The 18,707-nt window shown below is 42.4% G+C and overlaps 2 non-coding genes across 2 annotated transcripts; one reads left to right on the top strand and one right to left on the bottom strand.

Moving 5' to 3' along the window:
- Positions 1–258: 258 nt before the first annotated feature.
- trnaw-cca (transfer RNA tryptophan (anticodon CCA)) lies at positions 259–330 on the bottom strand. Its single transcript has one exon. It is a non-coding gene; the product is annotated as a tRNA-Trp (tRNA).
- Positions 331–561: 231 nt separating this feature from the next.
- trnae-uuc (transfer RNA glutamic acid (anticodon UUC)) lies at positions 562–633 on the top strand. Its single transcript has one exon. It is a non-coding gene; the product is annotated as a tRNA-Glu (tRNA).
- Positions 634–18,707: the final 18,074 nt, after the last annotated feature.

The raw sequence follows: 18,707 nt of genomic DNA on the forward strand, positions 1-18,707 counted from the left end.
AAATTACCCAAATCTGTTAGAGAAAAAGCATCCAAATCTTGCCCGTCTCTTATTAATTTCCTCTCAAGATCACAAAACAGTTGCTAAATCAGCATGAAGGCACTCCAGGAGATTTGCAAGCTCCCAGCAAACAGAGACCAGAGCAAGGCATACTCCTCTTAGTGTTTGTGGCATTCATTCTTCAAGACATTCAGGGAGTGAACATTGGGAGTACAACACCCCTTAAGTAGGGGAATCTGCTCTTCAAAAGGAAGTGCTTGACCCCGACGTGATTTGAACACGCAACCTTCTGATCTGGAGTTAGACGCGCTACCGTTGCGCCACGAGGTCTGGCTTTCTGCGATGAACCCCTTTGTAGTAGCTCCTCTGAGTAAGGCTTTTTCAAAACGACCCGAAAACTACACTACGAGTTCTTCTTCCGGTTTCACAAGTGTAAAGGTCATATATGCTCAAACGTGAAAAAGTCAGTTGTAATCATTTGGAAAACCAAGGCTCTTGGCCCCACTGGTTGATGGATTGGCAAATATTTCAATGCCTCACTGGCATCGTGCACATTTTGAGTCCCATATGGTCTAGCGGTCAGGATTCCTGGTTTTCACCCAGGCGGCCTGGGTTCAACTCCCGGTATGGGAAGCTTTTCTCACTTTTGTTGTAGCCTCTATAAATTAACTCATTTTGTTACAGAAAAAAAGGATACAATGCACGCTCGTTCTGATTGTCCATTTATAATCTCCTGTTAAGATCACCAAAGATTTTGTAAATCACCATAAAGAGATTATAACTCCTTTGAGGAAGGCTTTTTCCAAATGACCAGCAAAGTGTTTGCGGTGTGAGTTCTTTCTTTTGTACAAGTTTAACTTTCGTACATGCTCAGACATGAAAAAGTCACCTGGTAAAATTTGAAAAACCAAGTCTTGTGGCTCCACTGGTTAGCTGATGAGAAAATGTTGATGCGACTGACTGGTGTGACAATGCAGCTTTCCTTCAAAGTGTCTTATGCAATATAGTGGTCAAGATTCCTGGTTTTCTCCCACGTGGCCCGCTGGTGGCTCTATTGGTTAGCTGATGAGAAAATGTTGATGCGCCTGACTGGTGTGACAATGCAGCTTTCCTTCAAAGTGTCTTATGTAATATAGTGGTCAGGATTAATGGTTTTCAACCAGGTTGCCTTTCTAAGAATATCATCTTGTCTAGAGGTCAGGATTCCTGGTTTTCACCAGGTGGCTTGGGTTCCTCTCCCAGATTGGAAATTGGTGACACTTTTATTGTTCTCCTCTGTAAATTACCCAAATCTGTTAGAGAAAAAGCATCCAGATCTTGCCCGTCTCTTATTAACTTTCTCTCAAGATCACAAAACAGTTGCTAAATCAGCATGAAGGCACTCCAGGAGATTTGCAAGCTCCTAGCAAACAGAGACCTGAGCAAGGCATACTCTTACGTCGGTTTCACACTGCACGCGTTAGCAGCGCGTAAGCAGCGCAGAAGCAGTGCGTACGGTGAGCGGAAGCAGGACACGCGCGTTTTGCTTTCATACTGGCAGCGTTTGACGCGCGCGGCGTGTTTACAGACAAAGTAGGCTACTCTATAATGGGTAAGTTGGCATTGCTTTATTTCGTTTTCAAATACATTTATATTATATTATTATAATAATATTAATATAATATTATATAACTTTTGGTTCATCTTTGTTTTTGTTGACCGTGTAGTGCGAGTTGTTGATAGAAGGAAGGCCATTGCGCTGTATTTGCTATCACGAAGACTACGGAAAAGACGCAGATTTTGGGTTCACTCCATGAACCTACGAAGGAGAGAATATGGTGCATATTACCATCTTGTCGCCGAACTCCGTCTTGACCGTGACCGACACCTAAACTACTTCAGGATGAATGCAGAGCAAGTGGATCACATTCTTTCCCTGATTGGAGGCCAACTAACAAGGCAAACAACAAACTACAGGCAGTCCATTGAACCCAAGCAGCGACTTGCAGTTACATCTGCTTCTCTTATTTATGTGTGCTTACTGTGTGCAAAATGTAAATAAATGCTTACATTTGTTGTTTCTTGGAGAAAGATTTTTTATTTAGATTGTTGAAATGTCTGATACACATCTAATTTACAAACATTACCCATCATGAACATCTTAAAGATAATTCATAAATGTTTGTAATAACAAACAGCACGGTTTCTCGAAAATTCAACAAAATCATGCATACTGAATGTGTGCTATAATAACATGTCTATTCTATTTCACTTTCTATATTGAGTTAAGTTGTTTGGGCCAGGGAAAGGTTGTCAAAAACACTTTTAAATTACTTACCATCGGCACCAAGAGCTACTGCAACTTCATCCCATGCCTTTTCCTTTGCCTGTGAGTCTTTATAAAGCATATTTCGTGGATCATAAATAACTGAACGTTTCTCAACCTCCACAATGAGACGAGTGTCATCCATTATTATATTTTCAGGTGCACTCGACCATGCCACCACGTGCTTTTGTTTATGATTGTCAGCATGACATCCTTATGACAATATATATATATATATATATATATATATATATATATATATATATATATATATATATATATATATATATATATATATATATATATTAGTTATGTGTATATACATTTATACATTAAATTAATCTAACTTAAACTAAACTGGCAGTATAAATTATTTAAACTTGTTTTTGTAGTTTGGGCAACAAGTTTGTTTTTGGACATTTGTTATCTTTTTAAATTGATGAAGGTCATTTGATTGACTGTTTAAAACACAATAGATATCATCAGTGCGCTTTTGGTAACTGCTGTGTATTTTTGCCATGATCATGCATTGTCACTTTAATTCAGCGTAAGCCGCGCGTCAAAAATAGACAGGACGCCGAAACGATCGCGGCACTGCTGCTCCTGCTCTGCTCCTGCTATGCGCTGCCGCCGCGCCGCCTCTGCGTGCGGTGTAAATGCTCTAATCTGTTAACATGGGCGCCGAAAAAAATACGCGCTGCTTACACGTGCAGTGTGAAACCGGCGTTAGTGTTTGTGGAATTCATTCTTCAAGACACTCAGGGAGTGAACATTTGGAGTACAACACCCCTTAAGTAGGGGAATCTGCTCTTCAAAAGGAAGTGCTTGACCCCGACGTGTTATGAACACTCACCCTTCTGATCTGGAGTCAGATGTGCTACTGTTGCGCCACAAGGTCTGGCTTTCTGCAATGAACCACTTTGTAGTAGCTCCTCTGTGTAAGGCTTTTTCAAAACGACACGCAAACTACACTACGAGTTCTTCTTCCGGTTGCACAAGTGTAAAGGTCATATATGCTCAAACGTGAAAAAGTCAGTTGTAATAATTTGGAAAACCAAGGCTCTTGGCACCACTGGTTGATGGATTGGCAAATATTGCAATGCCTCACTGGTATCGTGCTCATTTTGAGTCCCATATGGTTTAGCGGTCAGGATTACTGTTTTTCACCCATGCGGCCCTGGTTCAACTCCCGGTATGGGAAGCTTTTCTCACTTTTGTAGTAGCCTCTATGAATTAACTCATTTTGTTACAGAAAAAAAGGATACAACTCACGCTCGTTCTGATTGTCAATTTATAATCTCCTGTTAAGATCACCAAAGATTTTGTAAATCACCATAAAGAGATTATACCTCCTTTGAGGAAGGCTTTTTCCAAATGACCAGCAAAGTGTTTGCTGTGTGAGTTCTTTCTTTTGTACAAGTTTAACTTTCGTACATGCTCAGACATGAAAAATTCAGCTGATCAAATTTTAAAAACCAAGTCTGGTGGCTCCACTGTGTAGTGACTGGAGGAATCAATGAAGGATAATCATTAACTCTGCGGGTTCGAAAAAACAAGAACTTACTGTTAAAAACTCCCTAATTACTGAAATAGCCAACTAGTCTCCACAAGCACAATAAATGTTAACACTTTTTAATCCTATATATATATATATATATATATATATATATATATATATATATATATATATATATAATCCATGTGATAAAAATATTGACATGTATCTTATGTTCCATCTCATGATTTTCCTAAATGTTGTTTGGTCTATGTTTCTTGCAAACTCTAATGGGTTAATGTTTCAGACTTTGCATACCATGGTTACCCGAAATCATATGTGTGGCATATTTGGTCTCTATAACTTGGTATTTCGAAGATTGAAATGACTGTGTACATGATATGTCGATAACAACAACATATTAGTATTACAAGTATATTTCCTAGTTTTCTTTCTTGCACATGCAATGAGAAATGTGAGAAAAAAAGAGCAATAAACCAAATTCCCGCCTGGAACCCAAACCTTTCTCATTGGTTGAGCCAATGAGAGGTGGGACACGTTTTCTAAGGGCATAAATTGCACCAACAACGGACCTTCGCTCTCTTACTTCCCTCATCTCCTTACAGCTTAGTTCTTCCTCTTAGCTCTTATCTTCTTCCTCTCTCTTCCTTTTCAACTCCTCTCCTCTTACTTCACTTCTGGACCTCCCTTGGACTTCTCCCGGATCTCTTCAAGCCATCTTACATTTTTCTCTTCTCTTCTGCTGAACATTGCAACTTCTCGGAACAACCCTTCAACTCTCTCTCAACAAGTGAGTTTCAACTCCACGCTCTGGAAACACCGAACCGAAATCCTCCATCTCAAAGGACGCCACGAGGACCTGACATACGTGCAGACTTGCTCAGCGACACACAGAGTTCCTTTATGCAAGTATTATTTCACCTGAAAATCAAACGCGTTAGAATGTGTAATTTCCTTGCTGGCTTCAAAGGGTTAATTGTTGTAATAAGTTGCTATCCTTAATCTCTTTATTTTCCTTATTGCTTCTACTCTGTTTATTTTATGTTTATTTTGTGTTTATTTTATGTTACATGTTAAGTGTCTGTTTGTCAAGTGTAGTGATATATTCTAGTTCCTTGTATTAAACCCAATTATATGCTTGATTGTCTGTGTGTGTTGATCATAAATCAAAGCCTCTTTAATGTGCGATTTTAAGCTACGAGCTGATATTATCAAAGTAAGTTAACGTGCTTTGATGAGTAGCTTATAACTAAGAATAAACCTTCAAGGGAATTGATCAGAAATATTTAGCAAAGCTGTTCGCTGGACGAATTGACTGGTTGCGGTAGCCTACGGGTCAATTCCATTGAGGGTCTAATTAAATTAATATAGCCTGTCTGCATATAATGTATATTCCTAATTAATTATAATTCGTGGTGTTTAATTATCTATATATATTTGAAGCAGACTCCTGGACTATATAAGCCCTTTTTGGGGCGTTTTTACAATGTGTATGGGTATCCGGGTCAAATCGTCTGATTAATCATTGATTACGATCATTGAAATTAATTATACATTTCCCCAAACCTGACCTGCATACCCTACAACTGGTTAGCTGATGAGAAAATGTTGATGCGCCTGACTGGTGTGACAATGCAGCTTTCCTTCAAAGTGTCTTATGTAATATAGTGGTCAGGATTCATGGTTTTCAGCCAGGTTGCCTTTCTAAGAATCTCATCTTGTCTAGTGGTCAGGATTCCTGGTTTTCACCCAGGCAGCCTGGGTTCAACTCCCGGTATGGGAAGCTTTTCTCACTTTTGTAGTAGCCTCTATAAATTAACTCATTTTGTTACAGAAAAAAAGGATACAACGCACGCTCGTTCTGATTGTCCATTTATAATCTCCTGTTAAGATCACCAAAGATTTTGTAAATCACCATAAAGAGATTATACCTCCTTTGAGGAAGGCTTTTTCCAAATGACCAGCAAAGTGTTTGCGGTGTGAGTTCTTTCTTTTGTACAAGTTTAACTTTCGTACATGCTCAGACATGAAAACATCAGCTGATAAAATTTGAAAAACCAAGTCTTGTGGCTCCACTGGTTAGCTGATGAGTAAATGTTGATGCGCCTAACTGGTGTGACAATGCAGCTTTCCTTCAAAGTGTCTTATGCAATATAGTGGTCAAGATTCCTGGTTTTCTCGCACGTGGCCCGCTGGTGGCTCTACTGGTTAGCTGATGAGAAAATGTTGATGCGCCTGACTGGTGTGACAATGCAGCTTTCCTTCAAAGTGTCTTATGTAATATAGTGGTCAGGATTCCTGGTTTTCAACCAGGTTGCCTTTCTAAGAATATCATCGTGTCTAGAGGCCAGGATTCCTGGTTTTCACCAGGTGGCTTGGGTTCCTCTCCCAGATTGGAAATTGGTGACACTTTTATTGTTCTCCTCTGTAAATTACCCAAATCTGTTAGATAAAAAGCATCCAAATCTTGCCCGTCTCTTATTAACTTTCTCTCAAGATCACAAAACAGTTGCTAAATCAGCATGAAGGCACTCCATGAGATTTGCAAGCTCCTAGCAAACAGAGACCAGAGCAAGGCATACTCTTCTTAGTGTTTGTGGCATTCATTCTTCAAGACACTCCGGGAGTGAACATTGGGAGTACAACACCCCTTAAGTAGGGGAATCTGCTCTTCAAAAGGAAGTGCTTGACCCCAACATGATATGAACACACACCCTTCTGATCTGGAGTCAGACGTGCTACTGTTGCGCCACGAGGTCTGGCTTTCTGCAATGAACCACTTTGTAGTAGCTCCTCTGAGTAAGGCTTTTTCAAAACGACACGCAAACTACACTACGAGTTCTTCTTCCGGTTGCACAAGTGTAAAGGTCATATATGCACAAACGTGAAAAAGTCAGTTGTAATCATTTGGAAAACCAAGGCTCTTGGCCCCACTGGTTGATATATTGGCAAATATTGCCTGGTTTTCACCCAGGCGGCCTGGGTTCAACTCCCGGTATGGGAAGCTTTTGTCACTTTTGTAGTAGCCTCTATAAATTAACTCATTTTGTTACAGAAAAAAAGGATACAACGCACGCTCGTTCTGATTGTCCATTTATAATCTCCTGTTAAGGTCACCAAAGATTTTTTAAATCACCATAAAGAGATTATACCTCCTTTGAGGAAGGCTTTTTCCAAATGACCAGCAAAGTGTTTGCTGTGTGAGCTCTTTCTTTTGTACAAGTTTATCTTTCGTACATGCTCAGACATGAAAACATCAGCTGATAAAATTTTAAAAACCAAGTCTGGTGGCTCCACTGGTTAGCTGATGAGAAAATGTTGATGCGCCTGACTGGTGAGACAATGCAGCTTTCCTTCAAAGTCTCTTATGTAATATAGTGGACAGGATTCCTGGTTTTCACCCTGGTTGCCCGCTGGTGGCTCTACAGGTTAGCTGATGAGAAAATGTTGATGCGCCTGACTGGTGTGACAATGCAGCTTTCCTTCAAAGTGTCTTACAGGTGAAACTCTAAAAATTAGAATATCGTGCAAAAGTTCATTAATTTCAGTAATTCAACTTAAAAGGTGAAACTAATATATTATATAGACGCATTACAAGCAAAGTAAGATATTTCAAGCCTTTATTTGATATAATTTTGATGATTATGGCTTACAGCTTATGAAAACCCCAAATTCAGAATCTCAGAAAATTAGAATATTGTGAAAAGGTTCAGTATTGTAGGCTCAAAGTGTCACACTCTAATCAGCTAAACACCTACAAAGGGTTCCTGAGCCTTTAAATGGTCTCTCGGTCTGGTTCAGTTGAATTCACAATCATGGGGAAGACTGCTGACCTGACAGTTGTGCAGAAAACCATCATTGACACCCTCCACAAGGAGGGAAAGCCTCAAAAGGTGATTGCAAAAGAAGTTGGATGTTCTCAAAGTGCTGTATCAAAGCACATTAATAGAAAGTTAAGTGGAAGGGAAAAGTGTGGAAGAAAAAGGTGCACAAGCAGCAGGGATGACCGTAGCCTGGAGAGGATTGTCAGGAAAAGGCCATTCAGATGTGTGGGGAGCTTCACAAGGAGTGGACTGAGGCTGGAGTTACTGCATCAAGAGCCACCACACACAGACGGGTCCTGGACATGGGCTTCAAATGTCAAACGTCTTACCTGGGCTAAAGAAAAAAAGAACTGGTCTGTTGCTCAGTGGTCCAAAGTCCTCTTTTCTGATGAGAGCAAATTTTGCATCTCATTTGGAAACCAAGGTCCCACAGTCTGGAGGAAGAATGGAGAGGCACACAATCCAAGATGCTTGAAGTCCAGTGTGAAGTTTCCACAGTCTGTGTTGGTTTGGGGAGCCATGTCATCGGCTGGTGTTGGTCCACTGTGCTTTATTAAGTCCAGAGTCAACGCAGCCATCTACCGGGACATTTTAGAGCACTTCATGCTTCCTTCAGCAGACAAGCTTTATGGAGATGCTGACTTCATTTTCCAGCAGGACTTGGCACCTGCCCACACTGCCAAAAGTACCAAAACCTGGTTCAATGGCCGTGGTATTACTGTGCTTGATTGGCCAGCAAACTCGCCTGACCTGAACCCCATAGAGAATCTATGGGGCATTGCCAAGAGAAAGATGAGAGACATGAGACCAAACAATGCAGAAGAGCTGAAGGCCGCTATTGAAGCATCTTGGTCTTCCATAACACCTCAGCAGTGCCACAGGCTGATAGCATCCATGCCACGCCGCATTGAGGCAGTAATTAATGCAAAAGGGGCCCAAACCAAGTACTGAGTACATATGCATGATTATACTTTTCAGAGGGCCAACATTTCTGTATTTAAAATCCTTTTTTTGATTGATTTCATGTAATATTCTAATTTTCTGAGATTCTGAATTTGGAGTTTTCATAAGCTGTAAGCCATAATCATCAAAATTATATCAAATAAAGGCTTGAAATATCTTACTTTGCTTGTAATGAGTCTATATAATATATTAGTTTCACCTTTTAAGTTGAATTACTGAAATTAATGAACTTTTGCACGATATTCTAATTTTTCGAGTTTCACCTGTATGTAATATAGTGGTCAGGATTCCTGGTTTTCAACCAGGTCGCTTTTCAAAGATTCTCATCTTGTCTAGTGGTCAGGATTCCTGGTTTTCACCAGGTGGCTTGGGTTCCTCTCCCAGATTGGAAATTGATGACACTTTTATTGTTCTCCTCTGTAAATTACCCAAATCTGTTAGAGAAAAAGCACCCAAATCTTGCTTGTCTCTTATTAACTTTCTCTCAAGATCACAAAACAGTTGCTAAATCAGCATGAAGGCACTCCAGGAGATTTGCAAGCTCCCAGCAAACAGAGACCAGAGCAAGGCATACTCTTCTTAGTGTTTGTGGCATTCATTCTTCAAGACATTCAGGGAGTGAACATTGGGAGTACAACACCCCTTAAGTAGGGGAATCTGCTCTTCAAAAGTAAGTGCTTGATCTCGACGTGATTTGAACAAGCAACCTTCTTATCTGAAGTCAGACGCACTACCGTTGCGCCACGAGGTCTGGCTTGCTGCAATGAACCCCTTTGTAGTAGCTCCTCTGAGTAAGGCTTTTTCAAAATGACCCGCAAACTACACTACGAGTTCTTCTTCCGGTTGCACAAGTGTAAAGGTCATATATGCTCAAACGTGAAAAAGTCAATTGTAATCATTTGGAAAACCAAGGCTCTTGGCCCCACTGGCAAATATTGCAATGCCTCACTGGTATCATGATCATTTCGAGTCCCATATGGTCTACCGGTCAGGATTCCTGGTTTTCCCCCGGGTTCAATTTCCGGTATGGGAAGCTTTTCTCACTTTTGTAGTAGCCTCTATAAATTAACTCATTTTGTTACAGAAAAAAAGGATATTATGATTGTCCATTTATAATCTCCTGTTAAGATCACCAAAGATTTTGTAAATCACCATAAAGAGATTATACCTCCTTTGAGGAAGGCTTTTTCCAAATGACCAGCAAAGTGTTTGCTGTGTGAGTTCTTTCTTTTGTACAAGTTTAACTTTCGTACATGCTCAGACATGAAAAATTCAGCCGATCAAATTTTAAAAACCAAGTCTGGTGGCTCCACTGTGTAGTGACTGGAGGATTCAATGAAGGATAATCATTAACTCGGCGGGTTCCGAACAAACAAGAACTTACTGTTAAAAACTCCCCTAATTACTGAAATAGCGCCAACCAGTCTCCACAAGCACAATAAATGTTAACACTTTTTAATCCTATATATATATATATATATATATATATATATATATATATATAATCCATGTGATAAAAATATTGACATTTATCTTATGTTCCATCTCATGATTTTCCTAAATGTTGTTTGGTCTATGTTTCTTGCAAACTCTAATGGGTTAATGTTTCAGACTTTGCATACCATGGTTACCCGAAATCATATGTGTGGCATATTTGGTCTCTATAACTTGGTATTTCGAAGATTGAAATGACTGTGTACATGATATGTCGATAACAACAACATATTAGTATTACAAGTATATTTACTAGTTTTCTTTCTTGCACATGCAATGAGAAATGTGAGAAAAAAAAGAGCAATAAACCAAATTCCCGCCTGGAACCCAAACCCTTCTCATTGGTCGAGCCAATGAGAGGTGGGACACGTTTTCTAAGGGCATAAATTGCACCAACAACGGACCTTCGTTCTCTTACTTCCCTCATCTCCTTACAGCTTAGTTCTTCCTCTTAGCTCTTATCTTCTTCCTCTCTCTTCCTTTTCAACTCCTCTCCTCTTACTTCACTTCTGGACCTCCCTTGGACTTCTCCCGGATCTCTTCAAGCCATCTTACATTTTTCTCTTCTCTTCTGCTGAACATTGCAACTTCTCGGAACAACCCTTCAACTCTCTCTCAACAAGTGAGTTTCAACTCCACGCTCTGGAAACACTGAACCGAAATCCTCCGTCTCAAAGGACGCCACAAGGACCCGACATACGTGCAGACTTGCTCAGCGACACACAGAGTTCCTTTATGCAAGTATTATTTCACCTGAAATTCAAACGCGTTAGAGTGTGTAATTTCCTTGCTGGCTTCAAAGGGTTAATTGTTGTAATAAGTTGCTATCCTTAATCTCTTTATTTTCCTTATTGCTTCTACTCTGTTTATTTTGTGTTTATTTTATGTTTATTTTATGTTACATGTTAAGTGTCTGTTTGTCAAGTGTAGTGATATATTCTAGTTCCTTGTATTAAACCCAATTATATGCTTGATTGTCTGTGTGTGTTGATCATAAAACAAAGCCTCTTTAATGTGCGATTTTAAGCTACGAGCTGATATTATCAAAGTAAGTTAACATGCTTTGATGAGTAGCTTATAACTAAGAATAAACCTTCAAGGGAATTGATCAGGAATATTTAGCAAAGCTGTTCGCTGGACGAACTGACTGGTTGCGGTAGCCTACGGGTCAATTCCATTGAGGGTCTAATTAAATTAATATAGCCTGTCTGCATATAATGTATATTCCTAATTAATTATAATTCGTGGTGTTTAATTATCTATATATATTTGAAGCAGACTCCTGGACTATATAAGCCTTTTTTGGGGCGTTTTTACAATGTGTATGGGTATCCGGGTCAAATCGTCTGATTAATCATTGATTACGATCATTGAAATTAATTATACATTTCCCCAAACCTGACCTGCATACCCTACATATTAATGGTGGAGATAATGCGGGCACATTTTAAGCTTTGTTTTGTGAACGAATGCATTGTCAATTTTGTGTATTTTTGTTGCTAATTTTGTACGCGAGCGCGCCGAACTGAAAGGCACAAAAAGCCCGTCCCAGTTCAGCACGATTAACAAGTTGCTAAATAATGTCGAAACATTTGTTACCACTGTTGAATGATAAAGTAAACCGCAGTTCATAATATTAAAATTGCTTCTGTAAAGACGCGCTATATTTTAATATTACAAACCAGCCCTGTTCAGAACGATGCTCTTCTGTCAGGGCGATAGAAGATTGAGTGAAGCGATGCTCCTTTTCTCATCTTAAGTAAGGCCTGAAGATTATAAACGTTATAAAAATAACTCCTGGTTTACGTTGACGTAGCTAATCAATCGGAAACCTAATACATTTTGAATAAGTGCTATATTCCTAATGTGTATGGGAGTCGAAGGACAGACGTACAATTCCTGTTGTCCACATTTACTCTAATGCAGGAAAAAAGAATCTGCCACGCCATTTATGTAAAGCAAAGCACCAGAAAGAGAGAAAAGACCCGCCGAGGTCTCAATTGAATAATTGTGATTTTGCAGAAAATCACAGCGTAACACACGCCCAGATTTGAGTCACACCGAAATATAGGGTGTTATTTTGCTAACAAACAATAGAGGGCAGCCTGTAAAAGCTTGACTAGTTTTCAAGTTACTCCCACCCCATGACGTCATCTTGCGCGTGCGCAAGTACGCCATCGTGTGGGCATTAGCAGACAGGTCATATATATTTAGTTAATTTAGTTCTCAAATTACTCCCACCCCATGACGTCATTGTGCTCGAGCACAAGTACGCCATCGGGTGGACATTCATTGTAGGTCATTTTTTTTTTTTTCTCAAACCCTTTCTCCCTGTGGAGATTTACAGGGCAGTTTAACTGTCAATACATGTTTGCATTTACAAGCTTTGCTTGTGCTAATATTATTGGATGTTAAACAATTCCTCTACCTCCGACTGTTACATTTAATTGGTTTCAAACAAAATTTGAATTTAAAATTTAAAGTTAAGTCTCATTCCAGTTGGTTTATTTCAGATACCATCACTGATATCTCACAGCAATCTGATTATCATCGGACACAATTCTGATCTCTAACTTTTCTTACACTTATTCAAATTTGGTTTGAAACAAACACATTTCGAATGTAAATTTGAATTAAGTCTCTCATTTCAATTATTATTAATTAATGTGATTAATTATTATTAATTATTTTTAAATTTTTCTTTAATTTTTTTTTTAGTCATTTTTTTTCTTCCCTCTCTTTATCTCCCTTTGTCTCTCCCTCTTTTATACGCCATTACGACTGTATCCTTACTATCTTAGATGCTACTTGACATCTCTTTACGCGCTTATTTTAAATTGAGTTTAACAAGTTAAATTTAATTTAAATTAAGTTTGTCTGTTTATCCTGCCTTGTTTACTTCTGTCTTTTCTTGTGGTCAAATTGTTTTGATAATTAACATCATTATCAAACTTCTCTATTTATCATCATTTGGTAAAGCTTTGCCTGTTATTTCTACACACATAATTGCTCAATTTGGTTTAAACAAGAAAGCCTTAATTCACTTTAAGACTTTCACTTGCTAAATCCTGTTCTGTATTTGTATGTAGAATTCCCTAGTGTGCTGTGGTGATTTGGCAGTCATCTCTGGTTGGTTCCCAGCAAGCTGGTTTGTCCGACCGGCGTTACCGACGCTGGCTGTATGTGAATCTCGGACTCTTCTGTCTCTTTTCATTGATGCGGCACGCAACGACATCAGCAATTTGGCACTCCAAAGAGAGTCAACCCCGTCAGTCGACACACACAGCAAGTTGGAATAATTACCTAAACCGGGGCCTAAAGAGGGGCCACTCTTACGAGGGTTCTAGGGAAAATCCAATCTTGTTGTGCCGTCTGACAGTTGACACCTTGGTGTTGCCGGTTGTGTTTAAAGTCAAGTTGTTTGAGAGGGCGCACCGTGATAGTAGCAGAGGGCCCGGGGACACTGCGGTCCAGTGTTCGGGACCGTTGGAAAGAGTGACCACGCGCTGGTCCCCAGCAGAGTGACACCGAGTCACCCCAGGCAAAATAAAAGAAGGTAAAATCCATCCAACAGTATAGGCCACATAATAGTAGACATTTCCCCGGTCATTTAAGCATTTGACCCATTTCTTTTCTGTTCTTTCTCTCCCCTAAGCCACACCATCTTCCTGGGGTTTATACCTCGATAGCGCCCCACCCTGTTGGTCCTATCATAAACCCTAAAAGTAGTGGTAGACTTAGGCCCTTTTTTCCTCCTGCCTACCTATTCCTAACATTAATTGTGCTCTATTTTATTCTGCTGTTCTGTTCTGTCGTAGTGTGTACTTCCAGTTCACATTAAGACAGAGCCTACAAGAGCCATCAAGGAAAACTGAATAAAGAGACAAACAGGCAGCCCGCATCCTCAGATAACCCTTGTGGGCTGCCGCCTTGTCAAAAACCTTTATTCAGACCTGCACTGACCCGCGAAATTAGGCCCACCTAACCACCTAACTGTCTACCCCAGTTAGTCAAAATTACGGCTTATAATAGCCACCTCATTGTAACTCGCTAACCCTACGCGTACTTGCATTGGCCTCTTTGTGTGTGCTGTTCTTTTCTCTCACCTACAGTAAGCCGGTATGTCCTGTTCGTCCAGACCCACAGCCAATTGGGATCACCTCGAGACCTGGTCGAGCGCAATGACGGACACCATACTACCCAAGGACGCCAGGGACCTACAGCCCCTAGGTCAAGAGCAACTGGACACCGAATTGGACAGCCTGATGGCCCACGATCCAACACAGAGCTACAACCACAAAGAATGGACCAAGATCATCGGAAGTCTTGCCCACAATCTCATCGCCCAGGCACGGATAAATGAGCAAAGCAACCTCGACCTGGAGCAGGAGGCCGCAGCGCTAAAACTCCAAGCTGAGGAGGCCCGTAGGAACCAAGACAAAACTCAGAATCATCTAGATCAGCTACGCCTCGAGACCAAGGAACAGCAAGAGGAAGTAGAGAGACTTCAAAATGCCCTGGAAAATCTTCTTCTGGATACAGACCAAAGAGAACAGACGGAAAGAACAGCCAGAGAGGAACTCGACGAAAAGCTGCAACAAGGCGAGTCTCTCCTTGCAAGAGCAGAGACTGCACTAAAAGACAGAGATGCTAAAGCCAGAGCCTGTGAAAAACACCTGAACATGGCCCGAGCTGAAATCCATGAACTTATTCAGCACAGAGACCATCTCCAATATGAACTTGACACTGTTCACAGAGAACTGAAACATTCTTATAGACTGCAGAGCGAACAGAAAAGGGAAATGCACACCACAGAGTTTCCCCTGACCAGTAAGACCAAGCTTTTCAGCCAAGAGCTCAGAGCTGAAAAGGGGGGTGAAAGCCCACTGTTCAACATGTCACCAACCAGCCTCCAAGAACCCCCGTCAGCAACAAAAGGGTGGGAGCCCGCACACCAAAGCCTGGTCACTAACCACGGCATGGCTCCCAAAGAACTTGACAAGCTGGCCAGAAACATCACTACTTTCACCCCAAATCCTGCAGGAGGCCACGACGTGCACGCCTACCTGCAAGACATAGACTTTCACTTGCACACTGTTCCCCATGTGACCATGTGGGACAGATTGTACCTGCTCAGAATTACGTCTAGCCGTGACGTATGCAGCTTCCTAGACCGTCAACCAGAGACTGTCAAAACAAACTACCAACAACTGCGAGACTTGGCCCATAAAGCTTTCATCAAGCAGAAAATTGCTTCTGAAAAGACTGTAAAAATTCCATCCATTTGCCCTGTCACTGATCAGCGCTCTGAGCAAACACTAGAGGGCTCCAACAGCACCACAGTAACAGAACTTTTAACAACGAGTCAAAACCGTTGCAAGCCAGAAGAGGGCAGCGCAGCTGTGATGGTGCTCATCCTAAGCACCAGAGCGGGCGCTTTGAAAGATCCTACGGCAGCCCACGGCCCCCCCACAAGCAAAAGGGTGGAGCCACGTGGGAAGCCAGCCGACGGCCCAGAAAGAGCCGAACCCCATCGACGAGAACGTCAAGCCCAGACAGCCCGCAGCGGAACACCTCTTGGCATGCCTCCGGCAAGTCTGAGCCTACCCCACAGAAAAACAGTGAGGCCACGGCGGAGACCGCAGAGATCCTGAAGGTTCTGAAAGAGCTTCTTCACAGAACACCTCACAAGAAAGACAAAGAAGGCAGGCCAGACACCTCATGACTAAGTGTGAGGCCTGAAACCAACACCCTGCCTGACTGCCCTCCTACTGAACCAAGCACCCAAATCACCGCTCTTCAGAAACAGACTACCGAACCAGCTATCACATCACCAAGTGACAGCGACACCCACTCACTGCAGTTGACAACCACACATCCTGCAGCTGACAACACAATCCTTCACACCAGTGACCAAGCCCCTAATATACCAGAAAGTGCTGTTTTGGTTGTGTGTCTCTGCACCGAGTCACCCGACACCGACCCTAACTGCTTATTGATCACCACACAAGCCCCAACACCAAAACTCCTGGGGAATCTGATCGAAAAGGGGGTAGCACGAAAACTCTATTTCGCCATCACTGTGGAACATGAGGTGAGACTCGAAGCCCTGGTAGACACCGGAGCAGACCTCACCTTGATGTCAGCTGAACTTTTTGAAAGACTCAAATTTGAAGCTAAAACACAAAATCGAACTCTAAACTATCAGAATTGTGTGCTGAATGTCCAGTCATACAGCCAAGATGACGTCCGGCTTGAACAGGTAGCTCCCATTCACTTGACAATTGGTCCTTTGAGTGTGGTACACCCTGTGTACATCTCGCCGATGAACACATATCCCCTCCTTATCGGGGAACATCTACTAGACCGCTTCGAGCCCCTGCATGGACTTCAGACAGCTGAAGATGTGGGCTCAAGTGCAAGAACCTCTTCCCCTTTCAGTCACTCCGAACACCTGAACCAGACTGTCAGGTCACAAAGGTCACGGGAACTCTCACAGCCAACCACAGTGACACAGCATCAGCACCAGAGCGAGATTCAAGTTCGCTACTCTGCACATTTCAACTCACCCAAGACTTTGACTCCTTCTGCCCCAAGGTCACAGCTGACCTGCACTTGAATGGTGTAACTGCCACTGACATCATACTAGCACTATGGGCAGACAACTCAGCCATCAGCCTCTCATTATACAATGCTCTCATTGAAGACACACCGGACCTTCCATCTGCCAGCAAGCTTTCACCCGCTTTCCTTTGAACTCATGCCCATCAACAATGGTGACAGCCAAAAGGATCTGCGCCTTGAACTTGAACTGGAACTACCGGTGTCTGACCCACTACTTCTTGATCCTTCCAGAACTGCCCCACGATGTCTACATTGGAGCAGACATTCTGATTCACCTCAACGCTCATGTAGACATTATTAATGAGGTCTTGAGGGCCCCACTGACTTTACAGTCTCCTGTGATTCCAACCAATACTGCTAAACTCCGGTCAGGCCAGACCATTCCAGAGGTCTGCACCTTGGTCAACGAACAGGAAACTGTAGTACCAGCATACACCAAAGGGGGCGCTGTTCGGCTCAACATGCGCTGTGGTCAAACCCTAAACCACACGCTGGGTTTCTTTCAACCTTCACCCGAATGTGTTGAACTTGGACTCACGCTGGAAGCCACGCCCCTCACTGAAGTGTCATCCCGTGCTGTTTACATCCTCTTCAACAACTGCATGGCAATGGACATCACAATTCCAAAAGCCTACCGGGCAGGATGGCTAGTGAGCCACGACTTTCATGACTTTGAACTAACATTACCAATCATTGGGCTATCCCAGCTTCAATGATACCCGAAGGACACCCAGACGACACCGTGTTCACAACCCCTTCAAGATCATCTCCGTAACTTCAGTCATGCCAGTGGACAAAGACCAGGTATGCAGAACAGAACTGACAAAGGACCAACACCTTGTAGTATACACAGTCTCCAAACAGCCTACGTCGATGGATGTTCCTACAACCAAGAGGGCATTCGTCAAGCAGGTGCAGGTGTTCTATGGGTAAATGACCTGCCGTGCCCACCACAACACTTCAAGCTGGGCCCGCAGTCATCACAGTATGCAGAAGTTGCAGCCATTCTCATAGCTCTGCAAATCGCATCGACCCATAACATCAGAGAACCCCTGATCTGCACAGACTCCAACTACGCCAGACTCAGTTTCACATGCCACCTTCCAAACTGGAAACAAAATGGCTTTAAAACTTCGAACGGCAAGCCTATCAAACACCAACACCTGTTCCAGGTATGTGGTGACATCACAAGAAATCACAACATGATTGTCTACTGGAAGAAGGTGAAAGGACACTCAAGGCAACCAGGCCTTGACAAAGACTTGAATGACCAAACCGATGCACTTGCCAAGACTGGCGCACTGCACGGTACTCTATGGTCACCTCCAACCCTCAGCGCCACGGCTTGTGGTGCCACAGTGCCTAAGGGGGGTCATGCTAAGTTATGCCCACAACGCACCATGCAAGTGGCATACTGGCCCTGCATGCAGGAACAGGCGACAGAATATGTCAGAGAATGTCTGGTTTGCTGCCAGTTTCAACCGGCAAACCCAAACCACAGAGCTCCACTGCAATGCAGGAGAGTCACATTCCCATGGTCAGACCTCCAAATCGACTGGGTAGGACCTTTGCCCAGGTCGACGAGGGGCAACAAAAACTTCCTCACAGTTGTGTGCCAGTTCACAAAGTGGGTAGAGTGTCTTCCAGCACCCAATGACACTGCCCAGACCACGGCATACCTCCTGACGAACCACATCTTCTCCAGGTTCGGACTGCCCCTGAGAGTCAACTCAGACAGAGGCATTCACTTTACGGCCGAAATTCAGACTGAGATACCACAGCTAAAAGAGCAACTCACCACACAAAGTGCATCCCTGCAGACCATCGGCAAGACCTTGAGAGGAACTGTGGTAATTCTCAACACTCACAGCGGTATGCTGAACCAGACAGTGAACTCCATGAAACAGCTGTTTACTGTCTTCCAGAACGACTTTGCTCAAACGCAGCTGGTCACAGCCCTGGTGACAGACATGCTGCGGGA

This window comes from Xyrauchen texanus, chromosome 49 (genome assembly GCF_025860055.1).
Source record: "Xyrauchen texanus isolate HMW12.3.18 chromosome 49, RBS_HiC_50CHRs, whole genome shotgun sequence".
Taxonomy (NCBI): domain Eukaryota; kingdom Metazoa; phylum Chordata; class Actinopteri; order Cypriniformes; family Catostomidae; genus Xyrauchen; species Xyrauchen texanus.